General features: G+C 45.4%; 1 non-coding gene across 1 annotated transcript; it reads right to left on the bottom strand.

Annotated features, from left to right (window-relative positions):
• Nucleotides 1-689: 689 nt before the first annotated feature.
• Nucleotides 690-762, bottom strand: trnar-ccg (transfer RNA arginine (anticodon CCG)). Its single transcript has one exon. It is a non-coding gene; the product is annotated as a tRNA-Arg (tRNA).
• Between the last annotated feature and the right edge of the window lie 10,528 nt (nt 763-11,290).

The raw sequence follows: 11,290 nt of genomic DNA, 5'->3' as shown, positions 1-11,290 counted from the left end.
CCATAAGGCTGAACCGTGAACAATCTTTAATGAGCCACTAAGTAAACTGATTCCCTTGCACTCTTACAAGAGCCTTTTATGCACAGAATCGCTTATAAGAGCAGTAACAACTTCACATAGGGTTTCCTCAGCCGCACCGCAGGGGCAGTACGGATTTCTGCGTGGGGAGAATGATGTAATCTAAGGAGTCGTTCAACATACCGGGTGGGGAACAGGGCCCCATCCACGTGGACGCTCTTGGCGCTGGTAATTAGCAGGGATCCGCTAAACCGTTAGCGAGGCCCCTTGAATGTGAATAAGCTTTAACATTCACTGCTTTCTGCTTCCAACAGCACATGAGCACAATGGTGGCCCACACTTCAGCTTCACAAGTACTGTATTCTTTTTTTTTTATTGTCAAATGTTGAATAGCATTTGAATTTCAAAAGGCGCATCTGAGAAATGGAGCTAATGCATTTACAAAGCGCAATTAGCGTGGCGGCCCTCCAGTCTCGCCCCCGTCGTTGATTCCGCGGGCGCATGCCCCACGCCTCCGGTGGGTCCCACGTCTTGAGGGGTAACTGAATTTAATGCCACTGAGGCGAGATTTTTACATTGCTTTGAAAGCACAAATGATCTCACTTCCAAGGATATTATAAATGACGCTTCGAGGTTATCAAAGGTCATAATTTCCTTGGTAAATAAATAACCGACCCAGATGGGACTCGAACCCACAATCCCCAGCTCCGGAGGCTGATGCCTTATCCATTAGGCCACTGGGCCAGCTGTGGGGGGGAAACCTTTAAATAGACATGATAAATCGAGTTGTGGTTTTATAGCCATAGTCATCAAGCAACTTTGCATTAGTCCTGCCTGACAGCATATCACACGTTTTCCTGCCAATATAATGGCGATGAGTCATGTGAGGCTGACCTGAGCTCCTCCGAAAAGGAGTCAGTAAAGAATGTACCCAAACATACCTTCTTGGCTCACAGCTGCCTCATGTGGTGGGATCCAAGCTGCCCTGTTTAATGAATTCAATAGAACATATTATTGTTCTCCTGACATTGTTAAAATTAAAAGTGTAGCAATTTAAATGCATTTGAGATAAATGCCTCCTGAAAATCAGTGACGTAAGTGCATAACTTACTATGAACGGTCCTTGACTAATTTTTCTGCAGGAGCAGTAATGTGACACTTAAAGTGGTATCGATATCAAAGTCATAATTTTTGTATTGTGTCAACACTACCATAGACCAAAGAGATCCTTTGTCACTATGTCTGATAAATGTTTTTCAGTACCTGATATATACACATAATATTTTATCGTAATGCAGTTCTGTTAGAGAAGAAGATGCGATATGTACAGCTGACCTGTTTCTTCTGGGTCATATGCTGCACATGTACGCATGCGTGTTCCGTTGCATGCTTGACGCCATATCGGTGTTCCATGCCCGGGCACGGTTAGTGGTCACACTAGATGTGCCCTGTGCTTGATTTCGACTAACCATGCATGGGATTCACCTCTTCGAGAAGGGCAGGGCACGGACCGGAGTGATCACACTAGTCAAACAAAATGCATCTGAAGTACGATGCTACCATGGCGGTGATGGAATGCAATACAAACCACAAACACAGGCCAAACAGATAAGTTCATATATATTTGGACACTGACACAGGTTTTACTATCTTACCTGTTTACTGAAATATATTACAATTGAAGTTATATAATGGGCATGGATATAAAGTGCAGATTTTGTTTTAGGGTATCCACAATTAAGATGAAGGGTTCAGGAGTGCCACCCTCTTTTTAAAGGGGACAAAAGTAATTGGACAATTCACTTAAAAGCTATTTTATGGACAGATGTGGGCAATTCCTTCATTATTGGGGAAATAAATAATAACTCATTTCATTATCAATTAAGCAGATAAAAGGCCTGGAGTTGATTTTAGGTGTCTTGTGTGCATTTGGAAGATTGAGGTGTGAACATGCAACGTGGTCAAAGGAACTCAGTATGCAGGTGAAACAGGCCATCCTTAGGCTGCGAAAACAATTAGAGAAATTAGGGAATAGGAGTGGTAAAATCTACAGTTTGGTACATCCTGAGAAAGAAAGAATGCATTGGTGAACTCGGCAACGCTGAAAGGCCTGGACGTCCATGGACGACAACAGTGGTGGATGATCGCAGAATCATTTCCATGGTGAAGAGAAACCCCTTTGTGACAGCCAACCAAGTGAATAACACTCTCCAGGAGGTAGATGTACCAATATCCAAGTCGACCATAAAGAGAAGACTGCATGAAAGCAAATACAGAGGGTTCACTGCAGGATGCAAGCCACTCATAAGCCTTAAGAATAGAAAGGAGAGGATTTTGCAAAAAAACATCCAAAAAAGCCAGTACAGTTCTGGAACAGCTTTCTTTGGACAGATGAAACCAAGATTATCCTGTATCAGAATGATGGAAAGAAAAAAGTATGGAGAAGGGCTGGAGCAGCTTATGATCCAAAGAACACTGCATCATCTGTAAAACATGGTGGAGGCAGTGTGACGGCTTGGGCGCGCATGGCTGCCAGTGGCACTGGGTCTTTAGTGTCTCTTGATGATGTGACACAGGATGGAAGCAGCCGAATGAATACTGAGGTGTTCAGAGGCATCATATCTGCTCAAATACAGCCAAAATGACTGGGCGGTGTTTCATAATACAGATGTACAATGACCCAAAACACACAGCAAAAGCAACCCAGGACTTAATTAAAGCAAAGAAATGGAATATTGTCGAATGGCCAAGTCAGTCACCTGATCTCAACCCTATTGAGCATGTATTTCACTTTCTAAAGCCTAAACTACAGACAGAAAGACCCTCAAACAAACAACAACTGAAAGCTGCTGCAGTAAAGGCCAGGCAGAGCATTAAAAAGGAGGAAACCCAACATCTAGTCATGTCCATGAGTTCAAGACCTCAGGCAGTCATTGCCTGCAGAGGGTTTTCAACTAAGTATTAGAATTGAACAATTTATTTGCAGTTATATTAATTTGTCCAATTACTTTTGAGCCCCTGAAAGGAGAGGATTGTGTAGAAAAATTACTTTAGTTCCCCACATTTGTATGCAATATTTTTGTTCTTCCCACTGAATTAAAGCTGAAAGTCTTCAATTCAAATGCATCTGACTTGTTTCTTTTAAAATTTATTGTGGTAATGTACAGAACTTAAAAATTTAAAAACTTTATGATCCTGACTGTATAAAGAAAACAGAAGCAATAGCCCTGGTCCATCCAGGGTGTAATTCCAGCCTTGTGCTATTACCTGCCTGGAAGAAGCTGCAGCCCCCCGATACCCTGAGTAAGCGGTTCGAAGATGGATGAATGGATGGATGGATATACTGTGAAGGCCAAAAATTCACATTAAAAATTAGATTTTCAGATTTCACTGGGGACAGATAATGGGGACAGAAATGTTCTCGCTGGGATATGAAATACCCCTTGGTGCTGGTCATATGGGACTTAACAGCAGTCAGTGAAGGGAGGGCTGCATGGGCGGGGAAGGCCACATGGAACGTGCCGGAAGTCTGCCGCGAAGCTGTGGCTCCACTCCAGGTGAAGGATCAATCGCTTGATCAAATTGCGCATAATAAGCTATTTTTTGCAGGCTATTTTTCACAGAGCGCTCTGCAGTGACTGTGGCCTGGACTTCCTACTGCTCCGGCGGTGCATCACATGGGCATCGCTGAGAGGGGGTCCCTGTGGGATTGGACACTGCGTGCTGAGAGAGGCCATTTTCAGATTGTGTGTTGAACGATGACTCCATCTGCTGTGCCATTAATCAAGCCACCAATAACTGAATACCCCTGGATACAACACAGCCAATCAGGTACAGCTGGAACGCCCATGAAATTGCTGCCAGCTAGGCTTCAGTCAGCTGACACTCATCACTTTGCCATTTTACCATGAGGCTCAAGACAAGGTCACATGATGCTGGCGGAGGTACTGCTTGTTGGAAAAGGGTGTCCGCTCTTTGCTTTAGCTTAAATTTACCTATTTTCTCATCCCCTTCTGTGGTTCTAATTGTGGGTCTGACGTATACCACCCCAAATCCTCCCCCATAAATAACCTCACAAATCCCACGCTAGCCTTACATCTCCACCTACTGCCAAGCCAACAGAAGCATCGTTACCATAAAGTAAGTCCCACAGAGTCGCTGCTCAGATATGAATAAATGTTTACACTTTTTTGATAGACTGCAGAGAAGGATTAACTCACTCATGAGACACACTTCAGAAAAGCAGTGAGAATGATAAAAGAAGCTGGTTGACCTCTAGCAGTGGCGGGCAGCAGAGTGACAGTCACATGACCATCTTCTCAAGAACAAATCCCTGGGAGAGGTTCAAAACTCTCTTAGATCTCCCCTCCAGTATCCCGAATCAGGAGTGAAAATTTATACTCAGGATAAATAATCAAGAGCCAAATAAACGATGGACTGTGATTAACCTCATGCTGTCCCCCGGTGGACAGACGGTGCGATATCACCTGCGGCAAAGCCGTAAAACCTCAGCAAAAACCCACGTCTGTGTGTAAACGTCTCTGAAATTTATTAAACCGACACGTCAAAAGTCAATTACATTTCATGATGATCCACGTCCGACATCGCAGAGGTTCTGTTTGGACTGGCAGACTGGCAGAAAGGCATCTGGTGTCTGTCGTGATTTAATGGAAACTGAGCAGGTGTAAATGTATGAGTGGATCTCCCCTCTAGCATTTCTCTCCCGTGACGTTCTGACTGATCGTCAGCTGGTTCCCCCTCAGACGGGAGTTGAGACGAGTTAATATGTGCCGTGATGTCCCCGTCACTACGGGGGCGTGAGGCCACAACTCCCTTATCTACGTCCACGTTACCAAGGTGACCATTTCACTCCCCCACCCCCGCCTCTGCTTGGGCAGGGATGCCATCATCACGTCATGCCTGTATTAAAATGCAAAGCACTCCAGATGAGGGATGGGCTCACCGGTACACCCCATTTCGGTAATGGTGTGGCACTACTATGTGGCTGGTTACCACGGCAACTGCATCCACCTAGTCCAGATAATGATACTAGAGCTGTAATGTGGTTATGATTATCTCTATATGCAGGTATCTATATGTATATATGTATCTGTGATTGTGTAAATCACATATATTCCAAGGGTATTGTAACTTTAAGATCATTCTTCCTAAGTTGCAGTCTGTCCAATTCCAGAAGGTTCTAAGTGTCCCTTAATCGTGAAGCTTGACATGCCACTGCATGCCGGGAGCGGTTCCTTCACACCGGCTTCCTCTTCCTGTTTACATGCTGAGAAGCGGCTTTAGAGTCATCTGGAGCTGTGGCTGTAATTAAAATCGCAATGGACGAGGTGTACGATCCGTTCGCAAGGCGTTTGACACCCATCCACCGGAAATTAACCGAGTAAATCTATGGGATTTGAGGGACTGAAGTGACAGGGGAGTCATTTCTGCAAGAAACGCACATATAAATATCACTAGAACACTCGTGTCTTTAATCGGCAATTTATTGCATTACTGGCGAAGTTCTTTGAAGTTTAACTGCCAGTGACATCGGATTATTCCAGCTTTCATCTGTATTTCTATAGCGTACTCAAGCGTATCTGTGATCGTGTCCATTGAAAAGGTCATGGGAAAGGGGAACAAGTGACCGCACAGGACACAGGGCAGGGCACGTCCGTGAGAGGACTCATTCTAGCTGATCCAAGACACCTACTCCCCAAACCACAGAGCTTATTGCAGTCGATCCTTCTGCATGGCGACTTTCCCCATTGCAGTTTCGGTATCCCAGGGTCAGCATAAGAAATTAAATAGGAATTTTTTTTTTGGGGGGGGTGGGGCGTTTGCCAAAGTCACAGATGACATGCGAAGGCCAGAAGACAACATGCAAAAAATTTTGTAACTCATAAGTGCATAAAATATATGTAGAATGCTGCTTTGAAGGACTCCAGGAGAGTCGCTTATGTACCACCTGGCATCTTTCTGTCTCACGTTTCTCGTATCTTTGTGAGCAAGGCTCAGTAAAAAAAAATCACGCCTTTCTTCCAGACCACAAAGGGTCAGAAAAACAATGACAATATGAAGTTACATTTATTATTACTGTATAATAATAATTGTTATTATTGTTATTATATACTGAATTATTATTGTTCCAACTTGCCTGAAATTCTGACTTAAAGATAGATTTAGGGAATGGATCTCGTTCGTAATCTATGCACTGCCTGTATATCAGGCAGTCTGGCTATTTTCATGGCTAAAGCTTAAATTTTGCACGTTAAAAATGGCCCAGGGATTGCAGGATATGTGGACCCATGTCCTCGCTGTCGCAGGCTGCTTTTACAGACACAGAGCCCCTATTTTCTGCTTTTACTCTGAAGGTACTTACAGTGACAGAGTAAGTGGTTTTTAAGGGTGAAAGTGTCCGCAAAGCCGGTAAATCGCAAGCCGGGTTGGGTGCTCTGTGAAAGCTTGCGAAAACCTGCAATGTCGTCTTATTAGCACAGAAGGAGCCTCTTCTCAAGGGCCAGAGGAGCACAGAACACCCCCATCCATAACAATCAGTCCCTTCTGTGTTTCAGAAACAAGGGGGGCGGGGGGCATCAAGACCGGCTGAGGGGTTTGTCACACTCAAGGGAGCGTCAAATGGCGGTTTAGCCCCCATTGCCGAAAGATTGAGGCTCAACACAACCTAATAAATTGAACCTGAGGTTGTCTCACTTTGTAAATTCACGTTGTTTGTTTCTCCCCAGTGAGGAGATGGACACGTCATGTGACTCTAGCGAAGAAGCTGACAGGGAACGTGCAGAACCAGCCCAAACCAGTCCACGTTATCATCTCGCGACCTTCTAATCCCGTCGCCTTGGAAATCAGCATGCAGGGGGAGATTTAACTAAGCTCATCAGTTAGGAATTCCGGGAAGGGATAATTGGATCGCATATTTGAGCGTCGGATTAGTCAGGGTGACCGGAAATGCGTTCGGAACAGATGTGCTGCTTGCTCTCTCTGTGACCCATTTGTAGAGCCTGACGATGCTTAGTAGTAGGTATAACAGCCCACTGGTAAGCTATCTACAGTATTCACAATCGTTTATGTTATTTCATAATTAGTAAGCAGGAGTTGTCACAGCTCTGTATTGGACAAGCAGAAACGGAAGATGGATGGATGAAGTGCTCAATGTATGTTGATGCTGTAAGATGGCATCTTCATTTTTGCAGTTGATGGTCCTGTCGAGGTTCTCATTGTGACGTGCTTCATTTTCTGTGTCATACATTCTTTACGCTTCTTGTTTGCACAGACTTTGCATATAAGCGCCTGTCAGTTAAACAAACTTAAATGTTAATGCGGATCCATCTGCTTGGAGCTGCAGTTGGCCGTGTTTCCATCTCAATCCAACATCTGCCTTGCCGGAGGTCCATCTGGTCCCTGCAGTCGCAGATCTGCCATGCTGGAAGGTCGCTTTGGGTTTGATCAAGCTGCCATTTTGCATTCTCTAATTAGTGATCTCCTTTTATGTTATTTACTGGGTTTGGTTGTTCAGTTATGCTATCGTATGTAAGTCTCAAGTTTGATGTGTTCTCTTACTGGTCATGTGACAGAAAAAGGTTTTAATGTCGGCTAAACATTACTACAGACACATCACACTTTCTCTAACATGCCATGTCGTCGAGTCCTAGGTCGAGGCCTGCAGCGCCGTCGGGTAATGCATGAAGATAAAATCCAATTCAGTTCAGCTTTATTTGAATAGTGCATTTACACAACATTGCATTGTCTCGAGGCGCTTCACATTATCGCTGCCCAAAGCCCCCAGTGAGCCAGAGGGGACAGTGGCAAGGAAAATCTCCCTAGACGCAAGAAACCTTGGGAGGAACCAGACTCAGAGGGGGAGCCCATCCTCCAGGGGCCGGCAGAGGAAGTCAGATGAACATGATGGCAAAATCCTAATTTACAGAGTCCAAATTTTAAGATCTCTGTCCCAATGCAGAGGGCAACCAGGCGCTGGTGCTGTTTCTGACTGCAGGATGAGCAGTGGTACAGCAGCAGGGAAGGAAGATCAACAACCCCACAGCGTATGTAAGGTTTATTGTAATGTTATATTATATATAATGGAATATCACAGGCCTCCTGGATATTCAGGATAAACAGCTGGACGATAGATGACAGCAGATATTTTGATGGAGAATTTCTGATTTACCCTCATTCCATAAAATGCCACTCGGTTATTGATGCATGTTTTTGAGCGAGCCGAGTCCGACAGCTCCTCTGGGACTGGCTCAAAAGCCCAACCGAGAAATCACTCTGCCGACCAAGGGATTTGAACCAACAACCGACCGCTCAGAGGCATCCCCTCCCACACACTGCATCAGAAACGATGCAATTGATCCACCAGGCAACTTTTCTTCTGTTGAAGCTTTTTACATTCTTCTGAACAGCACATCTTTATCAAGAACAGCAGAAACCATTTCTCAGTCCGCTTTTTCCCTAGATATAAAACTGAATGGAAAATCTGTAAAAGATTCCCGGACCATTTTTATAAATGACAATCAGGAATAAATCCTGAAGAGACAGTGAGAAAAAAAAGCAAGTAATTCTCTCAGACAAAGGGTGAGCCAGGCAGGGTGTCTACAGTTCCTCTTGGAATGGGATGGATGAGTCTATAAAAGGAGCAGAATAGACATATTTTATACAATCCAGGAGTGATAAAGTTCGAAGGCTCTGAATGTCGAGGTTGAGGTCTATGTTCGGAAACGGTGCCGGAGGATACAGCCCGGTAAGTGAGAGGAGGGCCAAAAGAGAGGAGGGGAGCGAGAAGCCAAGCGGACAAGTAATAAAGCTCAACGGGTGACACCGGCATCCCAGTCAGGGTGCTCCCTGCCCACTGCTTCCTGGGAAAAGCTCCAGGCTCCATGTCACACTACACTGGATTACTGTATATGGAACATAGATGGGAGAATTGATGGATAAACATCTGATTTTGCTAAGCTGACCCACTTGTTGCTTAGTTGTTCTGTCACACTTGAAGCAACTTCTGCATTCAATATTTTTACATCTCTAAGATCTTACAATAACAACAACACCTCATCTACCTCATCTTGTTCTCCATGACACACGAACACATATATAGGTAAGAGCAAGCTTGTCGGGGAAGGACAGTCACCTGCAGCGGCGGCCATGAATCTAGGGGTTAAGGGCCTTGCTCAAGGGCCCACAAATGTGACTATTCTGCCAAAGCCGGGCTTTTACCTGAAACAATTCAGGTTGCAGACCTTTCATGCATCTGCGGTAACTTTTTGGCGGTTCCTGTGCAGAGCAACCTTACCACCCAGATAGCGGGAGCAGATTTCTGTGCTTTCTTTCATGTTTGCAGGCTCAGAAGTGTTTTGGCCACCTCGACAATGGCCTCTACAATAATGCGGAGCCCAAGGGACAACAGCACGCTCTCGATAAGGCGGACCCCAGCTCCCCAGCCAGAGGGAGCTACACGGAACCTCTTATTGAGCGTTTGTTGGTCAGGGACCAGAGGCTCCCCAGAGCAGCACAGGGCTTGCAATTAAAGGGCCGGCTGTATTTCACACCGGGTTCACTTCAGTTTAATATCCTGTGGCCTGCCACTTTAAAGGTGATTTCTAGAAGCAGAGGTCATTTAAGAGAAGAAAACAGCAGCATTATGAGTAGTGAGCAGAAAGCTATAAGACCGGAATAGGGGCGAAAATTCATTGTTGCCCCCACAAGGGAATACCAGGGAATTCAGAATGGTACTGTTTGACCTCCCTCTGCACCCCAGCCGATTGAATTAAACCCCCAAATTCTACTGCCCCTCACCTGTTTAACCAGTCAGACACACTGAAGTGACCAATGGGAATTGGGACAAACCATTCTGTGCCTGACGGGGTACAATCATCCCACTCATATGGGATTTAAAGCCTCATTTCTCCCATTGCTATTGTAATGATCGGCTTATGATGACATCATTTTGTGAGGTGAAGGGGTTAGTCATGCTCTTTGCTACCTGCACAATCATGGGTCAGCATGCTGCCTCTTGGACATGTGATACATTGGGATCTTCTAACAATTTATCCTTATCTAAGGATGGTCTTGTTAACCATATATAAGCTTATAACCTCCTACAGTGTGATAGAAGAACAGCACTTTTCCTTTGTGTACCTTTCATAAGGACCTTGGGAGGATCACTGAATGGATTCTTACACTATCCAAAGCTCCACCAAATGACAAAAATTAAAAACAATGTATAAACAGCTACAACGCAGGAGAAAGTGGGTGCGTAACTGAAAAGATAAGCATAAGAAGCCCCTCCTAAAAAATGTATCCTCCCAGTAGCCCCACCTCCTCAAAAATGCATCCTCCAAGAATACCCTCCTCCTGAAAAATGCACCCACCCAGTAGCCCCACCTCAAAGATGCATCCTCCCAGAATCCCCACCTCCTGAAAAATGCATCCTCCCAGTAGCCACACCTCCTCAAAAATGCATCCTCCCAGTAGCCCCACCTCAAAAATGCACTCTCCCAGAATCCCCAGCTCCTCAAAAATGCACCCACGCAGTAGCCCTACCTCCTCAAAAATGCATTCTCCCAGAATACCCACCTCCTCAAAAATGCACCCACGCAGCAGCCCCACCTCCTCAAAAATGCACCCACGCAGCAGCCCCACCTCCTCAAAAATGCATTCTCCCAGAATACCCTCCTCCTCAAAAATGCATCCTCCCAGTAGCCACACCTCCTCAAAAATGCATCCACCCAGTAGCCCCACCTCAAAAATGCACTCTCCCAGAATACCCACCTCCTCAAAAATGCATCCTCCCAGAATCCCCAGCTCCTCAAAAATGCATCCTCCCAGTAGCCCCACCTCCTCAAAAATGCACCCACCCAGAATCCCCACCTCCTCAAAAATGCACCCACGCAGTAGCCCTACCTCCTCAAAAATGCATTCTCCCAGAATACCCACCTCCTCAAAAATGCATCCTCCCAGTAGCCCCACCTCCTCAAAAATGCACCCACCCAGAATCCCCACCTCCTCAAAAATGCACCCACGCAGCAGCCCCACCTCCTCAAAAATGCATTCTCCCAGAATACCCTCCTCCTCAAAAATGCATCCTCCGAGAATCTCCACCTCCTCAAAAATGCATACTTCTAGTAGCCAACCTCTTCAAAAATGCACCCTCCCAGAATACCCTCCTCCTAAAAAATGCATCCTCCCAGAATCCCCAGCTCCTCAAAAATGCATCCTCACAGAATCCCCAGCTCCTCAAAAATGCACCCTC

This window comes from Brienomyrus brachyistius, chromosome 4 (assembly GCF_023856365.1).
Source record: "Brienomyrus brachyistius isolate T26 chromosome 4, BBRACH_0.4, whole genome shotgun sequence".
In the NCBI taxonomy this organism is placed as follows: Eukaryota; Metazoa; Chordata; class Actinopteri; order Osteoglossiformes; family Mormyridae; genus Brienomyrus; species Brienomyrus brachyistius.
This window is presented reverse-complemented; position numbering and strand designations above follow the sequence as displayed.